The sequence below is a fragment of the Papio anubis genome, chromosome 9 (genome assembly GCF_008728515.1).
Source record: "Papio anubis isolate 15944 chromosome 9, Panubis1.0, whole genome shotgun sequence".
Classification (NCBI taxonomy): domain Eukaryota; kingdom Metazoa; phylum Chordata; class Mammalia; order Primates; family Cercopithecidae; genus Papio; species Papio anubis.
In genome coordinates, this window is record NC_044984.1 from 101691057 (window position 1) to 101709575 (window position 18519).

At 48.6% G+C, this 18519-nt stretch overlaps 1 protein-coding gene and 1 non-coding gene across 4 annotated transcripts in view; both read left to right on the forward strand.

Moving 5' to 3' along the window:
• The window catches only part of BTBD11 (BTB domain containing 11), a 337966-nt gene that overhangs the window by 54059 nt on the left and 265388 nt on the right, over positions 1–18519 (forward strand). The gene's annotated exons all lie outside the window — the stretch shown is intronic.
• Positions 2565–2647, forward strand: LOC116269049. Its single transcript, XR_004176369.1, has one exon. It is a non-coding gene; the product is annotated as a small nucleolar RNA SNORD74 (small nucleolar RNA).

Below are 18519 nucleotides of genomic sequence, written 5' to 3' on the forward strand. Positions count from 1 at the left end.
CAATGAATGAATACATCTTCTCATTAAGGCTAAGAGGACAGTGTTGAAATTGTACGCAGAACCAGCGTTAGGTCTTGCACCTCCTTCCCCAGAGACACATGAAGGAAAGCCAAGCAACAATTACAGAATACAAGAACATAAGCTGACAGTACATTTAAGCCCATTTCCTGCCCCAAACCAGAGCAAAGCGGGGATAGTTCATCTCATGTAAATTTCATAATACAGGAAACTGCCTCCCCTGAGCCAAAATTCAATTCAACTTGGCGTCTTTCTCAGCTTAGTTCCAGCAAGTGTGTGGCACTGAGAGGTAGGATAGAGCCTGCATCCTCAAGGAGTGTATTACCAAGAGGGCCATAGGTGTCCACATGACCAAATCAGCATAATAACCCCCTGACATCCTCTACAACCATTTGCCTCAGTGTTCACTGAGCTCAGCCGCGTGGACTTCCTGCCACAGTTGAGGATACACACACCCCAGGGCCTCTGTCTATCATGGTTGGCAGCCACAGTTTCACCCCCTTGCTTCCCTCCGGGCTCTTCTCAAATGTCCCCTATGTCCCTGATGACCCCATCGTTCTCTTTCCTCCTTTTCTTACTTTATTTTTTGTAGCACTTTAACCAGTGGACCTGTAGACATTGACTTATTATAGTCTTTGTTCATCATCTGTCTCCTGTCTTGGGATGTGAGCTGCAGGGACATTGCCTCTTTGGCACATTGCTGTCTCCCCAGTGCCAGGAGCAGGGTTTATCAACCTCAGCACCATTGGCATTTTGGCCCAGACAATTCTTTGTTGTGAGGGGCTGTCCTGTGCATGGTAAGATGTTAAGCAGCATCCCTGGCCTCTACCCAGTAGTAGCCGGTAACACCCCCTCTTCTCAAAAAGAATGCCTCCAGACATTGCTAAATGTCCCCTGGGGGAGAGGCAAAATCGCCTCTGGTTGAGAACCACTGGCCTAGAACAACATTGGCACCTAGCAAACACAGATGTGTGTTGGGAGAATGAATGAACTCCGCATTGGTTGATGGTGCTCCTACTGTGTGCTGAGCACAGGTTTTCTCCCACTTACTGTTGCATCCGTGTGCATAGATGGAGCAATTCCCATCTACACTTCCTCAAAGGCTGTTCCTAAATGTTTCAGCTGGGTAGTGCCTGTAGGAAAATATATGAGAAGATTCAGGGCCCATAAGCAGAGAAGCCATTAGCTTGAACCCGTCTTCCTCTGCCTTGACCCAGAAAGCAGACACTCCCTTGGGGTTCACTTTATGTATATAAAGCATCACTTTCCTTTGAGGAAGTGGGGTGATTGTGAGGTTTAGAGATAATATCCATAAAGCATCTAAAACAGTTTCAGACACACAGTAGTAGATGCTTAATAAATGGCAGCTGTGATACTATGCAGAGGCCTTAACCTGACCCCTGCTTGCCTTTCCAGTGTATTCATCCCACATTCCCATCTCCAAGCTCCTCTATCTTATAGATAAAGCAACTGAAATTGAGTCAGTTGGAGGAATGTGCCCAATGTCACACAGTCAGGAAGTGATGGAGCCGGACCCTGGAGCCCAGGTGTCTGGGCTGTGGGACCCTGCACTTTCTCTTCCCTGGAGAGAGGGATGGCCCTGTAACTCAGCATCCTGCATTTTCCCCAGTCTGGCACCTTCCATTCATGCTTAGTAAATACTTGTAGGGGAACTGAATGCAGAGCCCAGCAAATAAAAGTCAGACAGGATCAGTGCTGGAGTGGATTCCGTGCAGACAGTTCAGGACACGTGGGAGGTGGAGAGGACTTTCCAGCGGAATTGTTAGCGTGTCTCCTGGGCAGAGGCCTGGGTGAGCCCTCCCAGGGTGAGCCCACCAAGTCTCCATGGTGGGAGGGCTCTGGAATCTTCAGTTCTGTACCTGCAGAGGGAGTGGGCAGGGAAGGGGGCTGGGGGTAGCTGCAGCCTCCCCTCTGTCTGCCTTGTTGCCCTGTACCCTCCTCCTGCCTGGTCAGAGCACTTCTTTGTTCTCCCCTCTGCTCTGTTTTCCAAATCGGAGGCTTTGAGGTCTGCTGGGTCCTTTCCTTTTTCTACTTCCTACATCTTACAGCCCCTACCTGACTTCGCAACAGACACAGTTCCGGCTTCAGAACTGCCCTAGTTGTCTAACCTACATTTCCCATTTCCTGCTGGGCAGGATCTCTCACCTGCCCTTCGAGGCTGGGTTTGAGGCCGGCTCACTCCTGTCTCCCCGTGGCCCCCTCCCAGGCTGGGACCCTCCCACACCAAGTTCAAAGTTGGCTTTTCAAATCTTTGCACTTTGGGGCCAGGGGAGGCCCTTTTCCTGAGTGCTTTCATCCTTCCTGGCCTTTTCAAAGTGAGCTCCGTAGCGCCACCCAACCCGCTGGGACCAGGATTCGTGGCTGCCCTGCTGAAAGTCATGCTTTATATACATAAAGTGAACCCCAGGGGAGCGTTTGCTTTCTGGGCTCGGGCAGAGGAAGATGGCTTCAAGCTAGTGGCTTCTCTGCTTATGGGCCCTGAATCTTCTCATATTTTTTCCTACAGGCACCACCCAGCTGAAACATTTAGGAACAGCCTTTGAGGAAGCCTGTGTTGGTAGGGACATCTGAGAGTGTTGATGAATGCCAACGGCGCTGAAGGAAAAAAGCTAATCAAAAAACCATTTAGGAGTAGCTTTCCTCTACAGTGAATAATTTGATCTTTCCTCATGCTCTGGTACCCAAACTCACCTGAGATCTTTGACTGTTTTCTCTCTTGGGCCCTGAATGAATGCTTTCGGATGGAGGAAGTAGCTGGCTTTGGAGAAAGGTTAAGTCTTTTTGGCTTCCTCTGGTCACGTGACACACAGAGACCCCATTTAACAAGCAGATTCCTGGACTGAGGAACCTCCCTGAAATGGGAACACTAAGCCGTTAAGTGTTAGGGGTTCCCTTTAAAATAACAGTAGTGGCTGTGTGCTGTGGCTCACATCTGTAATCCCAGCACTTTGGGAGGCTGAGGTAGGAGGATCACTTGAGCCCGTAAGTTTGAGACCAGCCTGGGCAACATGGTGAGACCTTGTCTCTACTAAAAATACAAAAAATTAGCTGAGTATGGTGACATGTGCCTGTGATCCTGGCTACCCAGGAGGCTGAGGTGACAGAGGTGACAACATGCTAGCAGCCCTCACTATGGACACCTCCTTGGCCTCGGCCTCCACTCTGGCAGTGCTTTGAGGAGCCCTGCAGCCTGCCATGGCACTTTGGGAGCCCCTCTCTGGGCTGTCCGAGGCTGGAGCCGCTCCCTCTGCTTGCCGGGAGGTGTGGAAGGAGAGAAGCGAGCGGGAACTGGGGCTGCGCGCCGCACTCACAGTCCAGCGTGAGTTCCGGCGGGTGCGGATGCGGGCTCGCTGGGCCTGGCACTCAGAGCAGCTGGCAGGTGCCACCAGCCCAGGGCAGTGAAGGGCTTAGCACCCGGGCCAGCAGCTGCAGTGGGTGCGCCGGGTCCCTGAGCATTGCCGGCCTGCTGGCGCTGTGCTCGAGTTCTGGCCGGGCCTCAGCTGCCTCACCGCGAGGCAGGGCTCAGGACCTGCAGCCCCCCATGCCCAAAACTCTGCCGTGGTGGGCTCCCGTGCGGCTGGAGCCTCCCCCACGAGCACTGCCCCCTGCTCGGCGGCGCTCTGTCCCATCAACCAACCGAGGACTGAGGAGTGCGCGTGCACCGCATGGGACTGGCAAGCAGCTGGGCCCGCAGCCCTGGTGCGCGATCCACTAGGTGAAGCCAGCTGGGCTCCTGAGTCTAGTGGGGACTTGGAGAACGTTTGTGTCTAGCTGAGGGATTGTAAATACACCAATCAGCACTCTGTGTCTAGCTCAGGATTTGTAAATACACCAATCAGTACTCTGTGTCTAGCTAACCTAGTGGGGACTTGGAGAAATTTTATGTCTAGCTAGAGGATTGTAAATGCACCAATCAGCACCCTGTCAAAATGGTCCAATCAGCTCTCTGTAAAGTGGACCAATCAGCTTTCTGTAAAATGGACCAATCAGCAGGATGTGGGTGGGGCCAGATAAGGGAATAAAAGGGCAACCTGCTTGGGTGGCCTTTAACATTGGTAGAAGTCTTGTGTTTTTGCTGTTTGCAATAAATCTTAGTGCTGCTCACTGTTTGGGTCCACACTGCGTTTATGAGCTGTAACACTCACCATGAAGGTCTGCAACTTCGCTCCTGAAGTCTGCCAGACCACAACCCCCACGACCGGGAGGGACAAATAATTCCAGATGGGCCACCTTTAAGAGCTGTAACACTCAGTGCAACGATCTCCCCCTTCACTCCCATTGGCGAGACCACAAACTGACCAGAAGGAAGCAGCTCCGGAAACATCTGAATGTCTGAAGGAGCAAACTCCTGACACACCATCTTTAAGAACTCTAATGCTCACTGCTAACCGCAAGGATCCGCGGCTTCATTCTTGAGGTCAGTGAGACCAAGAACCCACCAATTCTGGACACAAAAGGAGCGCCTTAGCCCAGGAGATCAAGGCTGCAGTGAGCCAAGATTGTGCCATTGCACTTTAACTTGAAGGACCAGAGTGAGACCTGGTCTCAGAAATCATCATCATCATAAATAAAAATAAATAAAATGACAGCAGAAACAACAGCAACAAAACCAGGGCGGTGTCCTTCCCTTGGGCCAGTGGGGCACCTCCAGGGGAGAAGACAAGGGCTCTGGTGTCCTTCTACCTCTCACTGGCTGTGGAACCTTTAGCAGGTGGCTCGAAGTCTCTGGGCTCAGGTTCCTGGTATGTAGCACAGTGATGTTCGTTACTTAGCTGCTGGAGGCCAGACCTGGGCCAGATGGTCTCTGAGGTTCCTTACCGCTTCGTTTCTGTGATCCACTCCCTTCCACCTCCAGTGCCATCTTCCCAGCTGGACAATTGTTCTTTATGGACTTCTCTTCCTGCCCTTGGAATCCTATACCCTTAAGCAGTGTCTCCTATTCAAACCTGCAGAGGCTTCCCTCCCCTCACCTTGGGAGTTGAATCCAGAGTTCCTGCCTTGGCTGAGGCTCTGTACCATCCTGCCTGGGCTGGGCTGCTTTTCCAGCCCACTTACCCATGCCCCATCTCTTGTTTGTCACTCTCCAGGCCCAGGGACCTTTTTGCTATCCCTTGGATAAGACCAGCAACTCTCAGCTTCAGCCTTTGCCCTTGCGGTTCCTTCTACCGGGATGGTGTCCCCCAGACAGCCCCATGGCCCCCATCCTCACTTCTGTCTGGTGTTTGCTCACCTCCTGGAAGACGCCCTCCTCTCCCTCCCTCACCACCCTGCGACCCAGCCATCCCCCTTCTGTCCTCTCTTCTGGCCATATTTTCCTTCACAGGGTGTGTGTTACATATTTGGTTCTTTTGTTTCACTCAACTCCAGGAGGGCCAGGCTCTCTCTATTTTGTCACCACTGCATCTCTGGTCCCCAGAACTGTTCCCAGCACATAATTGTAGGCCTTGAGTATATATTTGATGAATGGATGAATAAATGAATTTGCATTTATGCTGCAAACTCCCTACTCCATGAGTCTGAAACAGGTTGATTTCTCTGGACTCAAGTTTCTTAACTGAACAATGGGCTTATATTCACTCTAACACCTCACAGTGTTGTGTCTGGCTGCAGTTTAGAAGGAAAGCAGACCTGCAGCCATCTATCCACCTTCCAGCAGAACAGATTCTCAGGCCCCTTGCAGCCCTGGCATTGCATGATGCTGTGATTCATCTGTGACCCTTGAAAGACCTGCCCTTAACTCCCGGAGTGCAGTACAGCAGTATAGGTTCTCAGCAGTGAGAAACAAATACTACTGCTGTGGCCCAGAGCAAACAGTTTTCTCCTTCATTCTGAGTTATGTAATGATGATCAGAGCTGCCTTTTATTGAGTGATTACTATATGCCAGGTTCACTTGTCATTTTATTCAACCCTACAACCCTTGTGTTGAATGTGCAAGGTACTCTCAGCAGCCCTGTTGTTCAGGTCAGGGGCCCAGAGATATAAGGGGCAGATTCTCCATTTGAGCCAGGCCTGTCTGAGTCCAGAGTCTGACATCTCACCACTGCTGTGTGTTTTTCTGCTCTTCAACAAAGAAAAAGAGTCAGTGGCTACTACCTGGACTGTCTTGGATATGGAGATGCACTGCTCAGATACCCCTTCAGGACTGAAGGGCCTCCCCCCACAGCTGAGGGGAGTGCTGCTGGTACAGCTGTCAGCTTTCAGTCCCCTTTGGAAGTTGACCTTGTTTGAGAGAGCTTCTGGGCCAAAGCCTCACCCCTCTCCCTAGGCAGCCCCTGTCCAGGGACTGATTGAAGCATCATCCTAGCTTGCTAACAACCACTAGAATGGGCTGAGGCCTCTGTTGAGACTGCATCACAGTCTAACTTCTCCCTCTGTCCAGTTTTGCTTCTCACCCTTCCCTGCCACTGGGGTTGAGCCCAAGAACACTTCCTTGAGAGAGAGAGTGCTCATTTATGTCTCCTCATTTGCTTCTTGGGGAACCCAGCTTGCCTCAGGGATGTCTCCCCTGGATACCTGTGGACTTGTCTTAGGACTTAGAGGACCCCATGTGCTGGAGGTGACCATGTGCTTGGAGGTGACTGTCAATCTAGCTCCTCATTGTGGTTCTGAGTTGTGATGTTTTCTGGTTAGACGAATAACTCTTTGCTGAGCTACTGTAAACACACACCATGGTCATTTTTGGCAAATGCCTGTTGAAGACGGATGCTTTGGGAATGAGAAAGGCAGAAATGGGATTACCATTGCACACAGGCCACACAGCCAAGAGGAAGACCTTGTTTTGGGAAGGCAGTGGGATGTGGCCAAATGTAATAAAGGCAGTAGGATGTGGCCAAATCGTGTTTAAGTCAATGACAGCTCCATTCCGGACTTGTTTTAATCCCCTTGTAGTTTCCAGAAGAACCACAACACACACTTGATGCTCAAGAAGTGTGGGAAGAAGATAAATGAATCAGCAGGTAGGGAAGTAAAAGGGAACCAAGCAAAGGGAAAAAGTGGGAAACATAATCTCATCATAGACTTCAGGAGACTAAGCCATGTGTAAATTTCACAAACACCAGTGGAGTGCTCCCTTTGTGCAAAGCCAATGCCAAGGGCTGGGATATTAGATGATTCAGCCATGGGTCCCTGTCCAGAAAACACTTGTGACTCAACCTTGGGTATGTCCCTTAACCACTTTCTTTGGCTTGGCTATAGACAGACATGGTCTCTTAACCTCAAGTCACTTAAATATTGGGGGACGATGGGTTTGCTTCCTCTTGGCATCTTCCTTCTCATCCCCTTACTTTGCACATCATTTGGCAATGACTGCATCACTGCCACCACAAATTGCTATTAATTGTTGAGCACTCACCATATGCCAGGACCTGCACTTAAAGCAATTTGTGTATGTGCACACTATGGTATTTCATCCTTATAACAACTCTATAAGGCAGATACTGTCCTATTTTATAGATGAGGATCTGAGGCTCTGGGAGCATAGATAATTTGTCCAAAGTCTTGTAGCAAGTAAGTAGGGGAGCTAGGGCTGTCCAACAATGCGCCCCCTCCTCTTAGTCCCCCTCCACCTAGAGAAGCCCACCTGTTCATATTTTTGGTTCCCACCTTGTTCCCTTACAGGCCCTCATTTCCCTTGAGCTGTCTGGTTCTGCCTCTACACATTGGCTTGCCTTCCCTTTTTCCCTTATCACAGCCCGTCCTGACTGTTCATACCCAAACCTACAACTGTGCTGGCTCCCTCTGTCTTTGGGAATAAGAATGGATCTCCTGTCACTTGTGAAAACGTCCCCTGATGGGTCTTTGGCTGCATGCCATGCCCTGCGGACAAGCATTGGGGTTCCCCAGGAGACTGTAAAATAGGAGTCACTGGGATTCTACCTGCATCTGATGTGAGAGCTGCTCCTGCTTTTGTAGCACAGAGTAGCAGATGATGCCAGAAGGATTTAAGAAGCTTGATTTTTGGTCACAACAGCAGGCAGTGTGGGGTAGTGGTTAAGCACCAGAGCCATCAAAGTTGACATCCTGGACTTACCATGTACCTGCTGAATGACCTTACGCAATTTACTGAACCTCTCTGAGCCTCCCTTTGCCCTTCTATATAATTGGGATAATAGTGAACTCCCATAGAGTTGCTGGAAAAGTAGGTGAGACATTGCATTTAAAGCCCTCATTGCTCCACCTGGTACAGAGTAAGGGCTCCATAAATGGTCATGGTTGTTGGCATTGCTCTTGGTGTTAGTAGACCAGTTGATATGGTTTGTCTGTGTCCCCACCCAAATCTCATCTTGAATTGTAGCTCCCATAATCCCCACATGTCATGGGAGGGAACTAGTGGGAGGTAATTGAATCATGGGGGTGGGTTTTTCTTGTGCTGTTCTTGTGATAGAGAAGAAGTCTCATGAGATCTGAATGGTTTTATAAAGGGCAGTTCCCCTGCACACACTCTCTTGTCTGCCACCATGTAAGACATGCCTTGCTCCTCCTTCACCTTCTGCCATGATTGTGAGGCCTCCCTAGCCATGTGGAACTGTGAATCCATTAAACCTCCTTTTCTTTATAAATTACGTAGTCTTGGGTATTTCTTCATAGCAGTATGAAAATGGACCAATACACCAGCCACAAATTGAATATCCCCCACATCCTATCCTTTCTCATTCCTTTTCTTCCTTCCTCAATTTTAATCATTACCCACTACCAGCAAAGCCTAGTGCTGGGACAGTTGGAAACAGAGAGATGACAAAGACTGACTCAGCCCTGAGGAGCTTACAGAGCCCTCCAGAAGAACAAGGGTCAGTCGGACAAGCTGCCAGGAAGCCTTCGCTTTCACTCTCGGCTCCACTCCTTGCTCCATGTCTCTGAAACAGGTTGATTTATCTGGGCTCAAGTTCCTTAACTGAACAATGAGCTTATATTCACCCTAACTCCTCACAGTGTTGTGTCTGGCTGCAGTTCAGAAGGAAAGCAGACCTGCAGCCATCTATCCACCTTCCAGCAGAACAGATTCCCAGGCCCCTTGCAGCCCTGGTATTGCACGATGCTGTGATTCATCTGTGACCCTTGAAAGACCTGTCCTTAAGTCCCAGGGTGCGGTACAGCAGTATAGGTTCTCAGGACCAGCAAATGTGTTCTGAACCGAGCGCTGGTAAACAGACCCAGTGTTTATGAATGGGTGTCACTGGCCTGCTGCTTTGCGTTTTATCACCAAAGATTATGGAAGATTGGGAGTTCTTATTTCAGAGCATGCTTTATGGTTTTCATTACTCTCCTGAATCTCTGCATAATTTGCTGGGATTAGGGATGGAGTGCCTTTGTTTCTTTGTTTGCATTCTTTTCCTTCCATGTAAACCAGTAAAAATCAATAAAAAGCCAGCAGATGAAAGCCCTGCCCACGCCAGAACTTGGCTGCGTGTCCCAACATGACTGAGTTGGCCCCTTCTTGGTCAGGGAACAGGCTGAGTGAACCTGAACCTAGGTTTTTGTTTCTGTGTGGTCTCAAGGAGGACCACACCCTGTATTTCAGGTGGGGAAACTGACACCAAGAATTAGGAAATGACCTGTCTAAGGCTGATTTACCTAGCATCTACTGAACCCCATGCCGAGTCATTTGATAAATTATTTTGGGGTGCCTGCTGAGTGTAATTAGCAAGGATCAGGGAGTGGCTTTGTTTCTTTGCCTGCATTTTTCTTTTTAACCCTGAGCTGAGCTGCCATTCTGTCACAATAGTCTCCAAAACAGGGTACATGCATGAATGTGCACGAAAGGGCAAGAAGAATGTTCTAGAACATTTTTTCTTATCCTTTTAGTATGTATATACTTTGTGTATATTTTATAATAAGCTATATGATATGGTAGTACAGCAGTATATTATATACAGTGTTATATATGCTATGTACGTGTCTCCAATATTATACTATATATTCAGTTATAGGTTTGGTATAATCTATAATTAAATATATAGTCGCATATCAGGGAGGTATACATAAGAATGATAGGGATGTGTGATCAAAACTGTTTGGAGACCACTGGTTTAATGAATGTATAGCTGTTCCTGACCATTCTGTCTACACTACCCACCCCTCTTCATTATTCTCTTTTCCTCTATTCTGCCTGTGTCTTAATCATTCTCCCTGATATTTCATTGCATTTTTGTTTATGGTCTGTTTCCTCTACTAGAAAGGTAGCTCTGCATAGGTGGAGACTTGGATTTGCCTACTGTTGTCTCCCCAGCACCTAGAAGTGTAGGCTGGACACTCAGGGGCATGTGCTAAGTACTTGCTGAAACAAATGAATGGGTGTGCAGTCTCTGCAGACAGGTGAACACACATGCCCCACCAGAGTGGGCTGTGTACAGGCTTAGGGAAAGTACAGAGTAATCTGGGGATGCCAAGCAGGCATCTGATTCAGCCTAAGGTATGCAAAGGGGCTTCCTAATAAAGGGCTGCCTACACTGGCACCCAAGGAGTTGGCCAAGAAAGAGGAGAGCTCCAGGTGGGAACAGCAAGGGCAGATGGCAAGAGACTAGAGAGGGCAGCGTCTTCCTCAGGGCTGGGCAGTGTCAGGGAATTAATGGCAACGGATGAGGCTAGAAAGGAGATTAGATCTGTTCATCAAACGCTTCCACATTGTCTTCAGGAGTTGGGGCTGTATCCTAAGGGCAGGGGGAACCATTCTGACTGCAGCGTGGTGTGGTGTGTGGAGCATGGAGTAAGAGCCAGACCTCTGGATTTGCATCCTGGTCCTGTCATTTGTCAGCTCTGTGATTTGCAGTTATTTAACCTCTCCTGCCTCAGCTCCCTCAGCTGTAAAATGGGGATGATAATAGAATCAGCCTCAGCAGGGCATTGGGAGGATTAAATGAGCTAATTTATGTAAATCGCAGAGATAGCTCTTGGCATGTAATAACTACTCTATATGTGCAATTTATTATAATTCATTCCACAAATGTTTATTGAGCCCCCTATGGTCTCCAGGCTGGAGATGCAGTCGTGACCAAATCACACCTAAACCGTGCAGCTTGCATTCTAATTAGGGCAGAAAAAAACAATAAATGAAAAATAAGTTAACAAGAACAAATCAGCCAGCATAAGACCAAGAAGAGAATTACAGTGGAGATGTATAAAGGTGATGGGACTCCCTCAGGTTGGGCATTCCATAAGGACCCCCTGGAGGAGGTGACTTACTTGGAATGAGTTTGGTTGCTTTTGAAGGCCTGCAAGAATGAGTGTGTTTGCCATATAGTGGGCCCAGGGGAGGGAGGCTTTAGGAGAGATGGGCGGGGACCTGGCCACACAGGGCTTGTCTGTCAAGGGAAGGAGTTTGGATGCAAAGCCACTCGAGGTTTCTATGTGTGGTGGGATTTGACTACTTTTTAAAAGATCCTCTCTGTAGTAATTGTGAATGGGAGTTCACTCTTGATTTGCCTCTCTGTTTGTCTATTATTGGTGTATAGGAATGCTTGTGATTTTTGCACATTGATTTTGTATCCTGAGACTTTGCTGAACTTGCTTATCAGCTTGAGGAGATTTTGGGCTGAGATGATGGAGTTCAGCTATAAAAAAGGATGAGTTCATGTTCTTTGCAGGGACATGGATGAAGCTGGAAACCATCATTCCCAGCAAAGTAACAAAAGAACAGAAAACCAAACACTGCATGTCCTCACTCATAAGTGGGAGTTGAACAATGAGAACACATAGACACAGGGAGAGGAACATCACACACCGGGGCCTGTTGGGGGGTAGGGGGGCTAGGGGAGGGATAGCATTAGGAGAAATACCTAATGTAGATGATGGGTTGATGGGTGCAGCAAACCAGCATGGCACGTGTATACCTATGTAACAAACCTGCATGTTCTGTACATGTATCCCAGCACTTAAAGTATAGTAATAATTAAAAAAATAATCCTCGTAACTGCTGCCTGGACTCATTGCAGGGTAGGAGGGTCCTTGACATGAAGAAGAAAATGGGCTTGCCAGTGCCCCTGCTGCGTCCCCTCACCTCCTCAATGTCACCTTTGCCCTTCATTGCTTCCAGTTCGCTTATGTTCTCCCTGACCCCACGTCAAGGCCCACTCTGAGGATCATTCCAGCTAAGAGCCAAATGACTGCAGCGGTTTACTTTGCAGCTCTTCGTTTGGGTGCCAGATTGGCCAGCCAGTGAGTGCCACGCTTAGGGTGCAGACCCATTCCAGAAGGCAGGCCTATAGGCCCTCCGCATTTGCCCTGCATGTACAGCTGGCCAGAGACCACTTGGTGCCTTCCACCCACAGCCTTGACTTTAGCATTTGCCTCTGTTGCCTCTGTGTGTGCCACATTTTGAGAGGCAACCTGGTGTAGAGGTGAAGCCAGAAGGTCCCAGAGACAGGCTGCCTGGGGTGGAATCCTGCTTCCACTCCTTGCCAGCCAAGTGACCTTGGGTAAATTCCTTAACCTCTCTAGATTCTGGTTTTCTCTTCTGTAAAATGAGGATAACCACAGCAACTACCTTACAGAGTTCTGAGTGAGAGCCCAGCACTTAGTAAGTGGTCAATAAGTGTTTGCAGTTATCAGTGTTGCGTTCCTGCCTATTCAAGGGGACAGGCACCTGTTCTCTGCCTACCTTTCAGAGATGGCTGCAGGATTAATGAGATAATGATTGTCGACTGTTTGGAGCTTTGCAGAACAAAGGCACTGCATGAATACAGGTGATTATTATTGTCATCTTTATGCTTTGCCTGGGTGAGCCTATTGTGGTTGACTGATTTATGGAAATGGTGTGTCCCCAGGTGAACTGAATTAGTGATAAGGAAATTTCAGACAGTTCAGATAATCACAGGGTCTTCCATCTGCTCAGGGCCTTTCATTGTGAAAGCTTCCAGGGGGCTGTGTAAGATAGAACAGCAAGACAGCACCCATCCAAGCATGGCTCCAAGTGTCCAGGTGTGCAGGCATCCACCTATCCATCCACCCAGTAATGAGCATCAGAGCTAGGTGTGCTGAGCATGCTGCGCTCCAGACCCACACAGCTGCAGTCTCTATGGGAGTGAGGAAACAAGTGTGCTCCTGACAAAAATGGCAGTAGCTGAGAGCTCACTTGTCTGGGACATTTGCTGAGCACCAAGTCATGTTCCAAAGATTTCCTATGTATTGATGTGTGTGATTCTCAACATCCAGGGAGGTAGAAACCGATTTTACAAATAAGGAAGCAGAAAAGACCTACTTAGGGCCATGTAGCTAGGAGGGGTGTGGCTGGGGTTTCGACTCAAGCAGGCTGGCTCCACAGCCAACAATTTCCTTAACGAGCATGTGACCATTTCTAATGAGGAACAAGACGCCTCCCCAAATGTCAGCAGAAGGAAAAATAGGTTAGCTGAGAGAGCCAGTGGCACTGGCCCAGGATGGAGACCCTGGTTGGGTGTCTTTGTTCCCTAAGTGCCTCTTGGCAGGTGTCTTAGGTTGAGTTTCCTGGAAAAGAGACTCTTAAGAGGTGCCGGAAGGAAACTTATTGGGGATTGCCCCTGGGGTTAACTCAGGGATGCAGAACTGGTCAGAGAGAGAAATTGAGCTATGATAGACTCACACCATAGGCCTCAGTCCATCCCCTGGGAGTAGCTCTCCAGAGTTGTCCCCAGTCCAGACAAGGGGGCCAGGTCTTTGTGCCCCCACACCAACTAGTCATTGGATACAGCTGCCCCAGGAGCAGGTGTGACCTTGAGATAGGCCTTCCTTAGGCCGAGCAGTTCCTGGGAAGAGACTCAGCAGAACGGCCCTGAACCTGCCAGCAGAGCTTGCAAGGAAAGCCTACAGCCTCCACTGCAGGAGGCATTGCTCACGGAGCAATTTTATAAAAATCACCCTGGAATCAGGGGTTATAACCTGAAACCAAGGTGGTAGCTTGGACTTTCTGGCATTCTCAGCCCCTCCACACCATGTCATGTAGCTTTTTCTTCTGTGTATCTGTTGATTGCTTGCACTTCTGCCCGTCCTCATACTAGGGCTTAGTTCAGTACTTCTCCCTGGACTGGATTTAGACTCTGATGCCTACTCACTGAGCAGTGAAAATAAGCCTGATCTAGCTTCTTCTTTCCTCAAAGGCAGCCATTCATTCATTCTTTTTATTGTCTCCTCATCCCACATTTAGGTATTGAGTAAGTGACAGGTGCTGGGGATGCAGCAGTGAGAAGACGGACATGAACAGGCTCTGTCCTCATGGAGTTTGCCTTCTTGTGGGCTGGACATAGACAAGTCAACTCATGGAATACTTTCCAGCAGTGGTAAATGCTGTGATGAAAATAAAGCAAGGTATTGGGAACTGCTCTAAGCAGGCAATGCAAAGGTGTGTGAGTCAACACACCCAAGGGTGACAGACTGTTGACTTACACACCTTTGCATTGCCTGCTGAGAGCAGTGCCTGGTGTGGTCTCCCATTACATGACAAATATTAGTTATTTGATTATAATTGATGACAGGCTGACTTAACTGGCATCATCAGGTTTGGGGGCGGCCTGTCCTTCCTTCCTGCCGGCTGGGGTGAGGTTCCGAGAAACCTTCCCGAGGTGTGGTGCTTGCTGACTCAGCAGTGCTCTGCCTGGCAGGGCTGAGATGTTCCTTGGAAAAGCTCCCACCTAGGTCCTTGCCCAGGCCCCCCGGAGCTGTCAATCACAGCTGCTCTGCCAGTATGATGGCTCATGGGGCCCAACAGCTACGTGCACCCTCCCCAAGCCCTGAGTCAACTTGGGTAATCTTGTGAGAATGGGTGTTCTCTGGCATTTCCTGCTCCTCGCTGGCCTGGAAGACCTTGTGAGAACAGCCCTGCCCCCACCCTCCTGCCATCCTTACCGACATGCCCAGCCTGGCCTGAGCCAGGACCACAGCAGGCCTGGGAAAGGGGACCCTGGAACTTTGAGGATTCTGTGGAGTTTCACAAAACCAGGGTTTGAGTGAGAAGTCTGAGTTCTGGTCCAGCTCCTGTTGTGTGACCTTGACCCAGTGTTCTCTGGGTTTTAGTTCCTCATCCGTAAAAATGAGGCCTTACTAGACTTACCTTATTTCCATCTCTCACAGCTGTTCTCTCCTGCCTCAGGGCCTTTGCACTGGCACTTACCTCTGCTGGAATACTCTTCCCACCTCTCTACCTTTTATCTAGTAGACTCCATTCCTCCTTCAGGCCTCAACCAATCGTCCTACCTGCCTAACAAGGCTAGTTCACAGTTATCCACTCTGATAGGACTACAGAAGACTATATTCCTCTCCCTTGTCATGAATCAGTTGATATTTGCTTGTAGGATTCTTGACCAGTAACCATCCTTACATGCCCCATGAGGGCAGGCATCTTGCTGTCTTGTCTGTAGCTGTATCCCCAGTGCATAGCACAGAGCTTGGCGTGTAGTATATGCTCAATAAATGTTTGTTATGGAATGACTCTTCAAATGAGATTATATAGATAAAGGCCCCTTATAAATGTAAAGCAATCAGCAGAAGGGAGGTGTTCTATTATCAGTGGGATAATGACGTTGGCCTGGGGGAAGCATCTCAGGATCTGCAGGGATTTTGGGTGACATTTCTAAAGCTAAAAGAGCATCTGCCCCCCATTCTGTCCTGAGTCAGCCTGTGCCTAGTGAGCCCACAGCCCTGACTGATCATTCCCTTGGCCTTTGTTATAGAGCAGACCAGGGTGGGTGTCCCTGAGTGGCCGGCTGCTTGGTCTTGCTCAGCCTTTCTGTGTTACATCCTTTTCCCGCAGCTGCCACACACAACTTTCTAATTATGTCATGTCGTGGTGATGTCCTTGATATGTCACAGCGCCCTGGGCTTCCCTGGGTGGGAGGCCGAGAAGTTGAAGGAAATGGAAAGAGTGTGTGTGTGTGTGTGTGTGTGTATGTACACACTTGCAAGAAGATGGTGTGGATCAGACAGCTGCATTTTTTTTTTTTTTTTTTTTTTTGGAGACAGAGTTTCGCTCTCGTTGCCCAGGCTGGAGTGCAGTGGTGTGATCTCGGCTCACTGCAACCTCTACCTCCTGGGTTCAAGTGATTCTCCTGCCTCAGCCTCTTGAGTAGCTGGGATTACAGGTGCATGCCACCACACCCAGCTAATTTTTGTATTTTTAGTAGAGACGGGGTTTCACCATGTTGCCCAGGCTGTTCTCAAACTCCTGACCTCAGGTGATCTGCCCACCTCAGCCTCTCAAAGTGCTGGGGTTACAGGCATGAGCCACTGTGCCTGGCCAAGTCAGCTGCATTCTAAATCCACTTTAAACGTTCTCCCCCACCTTGAGCCTGCTCCTGTGGGTAAGTCTCCTTTGCCCCTCTTGGTAGTAGGCAGTCTGTGTTCTTGATCAGCCTATACCTAAGTTAGTGAATTTTTGTTGAGGGACTGCTATGTGTCAAGTACTGGGCTAGGTGGTGAGGGCTCAGCAGTGGCAATCCAGGCAAAGTCTTTGCCAGCTTGTAGATGACTGTTCAGTGGGGAAGACAGATGTTAAACAAATCACCAGCTGTAATATTGATATGGTAACAAGTGTTCCAGGTACTTCAAAGAAGAGGGGCAGAGTAGGTGTCTCATTTTTGAGTTTATTCATTCATTGGTTGAACAGTATCTTAAAGCAACTGCTCTGTGCCAGGCAGCATGCTAGGTTAAGTACGTCTTGTCCCTGGGACCTTCCTAGACCACCAGGCCATAGCAGTGACTCCTTCCTCAGAACAGTCAGGACACCTGCCCCTGCCATCTGGGACTTGATAGTTTTTGACTTGTGCAATTAATTCAAATTTAGCACCAATATAAATGCACGTCTCACACAGGAGCTTTGTTGACTTTTTCGTGGGATTGGTCCTTATTCCCCCAAATAGTTAAGACTCCTCCTCCCTCATCTTCCTCCTTCCCCTCCTCCTACTCCTCTCCTTCTCTTCCTTGCCTTTTCTCTTCTTCTCTCCTCCTCCTCCTCCTCCTCCTCCTCCTTCTTCTTCTTCTTCTCCTTCTCCTTCTCCTTCTTCTTTCTTCTTCTTTCTTCTTCCTTTTTCTTTTTTTTGAGACAGAGTCTCGTTTTGTTGCCCAGGCTGGAGTGCAGCGGTGTGATCTTGGCTCACTGCAACCTCTGCCTCTCAGGTTCAAGTGATTCTCCTGCCTTAGCCTCTCGAGTAGCTGGGATCATAGGCTCCCACTACCACGCCTGCTAATTTTTGTATTTTTAGTAGAGACGAGGTTTCAACATGTTGCCCAGGCTGGCCTCAAACTCCTGACCTCAGGTGATCTGCCCACCTCGGCCTCCCAAAGTGCTGGGATTACAGGCGTGAGCCACTGCACCTGGCCCTTCTTCTTTCTTTCTCCCTTCTCTGCCTTCTCTTTCTCCTCCTTCCTTCTCTTTTTCTTTTTCCTCCTCCTCCTCCTAATTCTTCCTCCTACTTTTTATTATGTGCCTCCTCCTTCTTTTTCTCTCCTCTCTTTCTCCCCTCTTCCTTCTCTTTCTCTTTCTACCATTTTCTCCTCCTCTTCCCCTCCTTTTCCTCCCGTTCTCCTCATCTTCTTTTCCCCTCTTCCTCCTCCTTCTTTCCTTCCTCCTCTTCATCTTCTTTTCCTCCTCATTCCCCTCCTACTCCCACCCTTTCTTCTTCCCTCTTCCCTCTTCCTGTCTCCTCTCCCCTCTTCCCCTCCTGCTGGAGGCCTGGGCCAGCCATCCTGGAGCCCTTGAAGGCCCATGCAGGGGCCTGGCAAGTGGCATCTGCATAGCACCAGCAAGTCTCTGTTGGATATTCCTTGCTTCCCTGCCCTTTGTATTCTGAATTGACCTAGGGTTCTACTAATAGATGTAAAGGGTTTGCACAGTGCCTGGCACATAGGAAATGCTCAAAGATAAATAATGAACGTTGTTAAGTTGGTAATGATGGTGATGGTTATCAGGAGCCAGGGTTTTTTCTTCAGCTCTTCCATGGATACATTAACAAAGATCAAGTGAGTTTGCTCAGATTTTGTGTTCTTTGTTCCTCAGAGGAAAAGCATCGAGTTTACATTTTTCCTCTTGGAGTGAATGAACATTAAAAATCAGAGTTCAACTTTTTAATTTCCTTTTTCAAATAAACAGATATGAGCTGCAGGTGGGTGTTAACCTGTGGTAATTGGGACTGCACCTCTGTACTTCAAAGATCACAAGCTTATTTTGAATACTTGAGGTTGGAAAATGGAACCAGGGGCTATGGGATTCACCTCAACAAATTTGCAACAATGTTTGAGAAATTTTAGAAATTTAAACAAAAACTGTTTAAAGAAGCAATGTGACTCAAGCTGTAACTACCTACTTCCTCTAGTCTCTCCCCCATAATAGCTAAACATTTTTAATGCTTATGTACTAGGCATATTGCATGCTTTATCTCATTTAAGCTCACTATCGTCTTAGTTTACAGGTAGGAAAACTGAGGTATAAGCAGGAATACTCCCCAAGGATCATAAACGATAGAGCTTATAAATGATAGAACCAGACAGTCTGACATCTGAGCCTACATGTTTCCCCACAG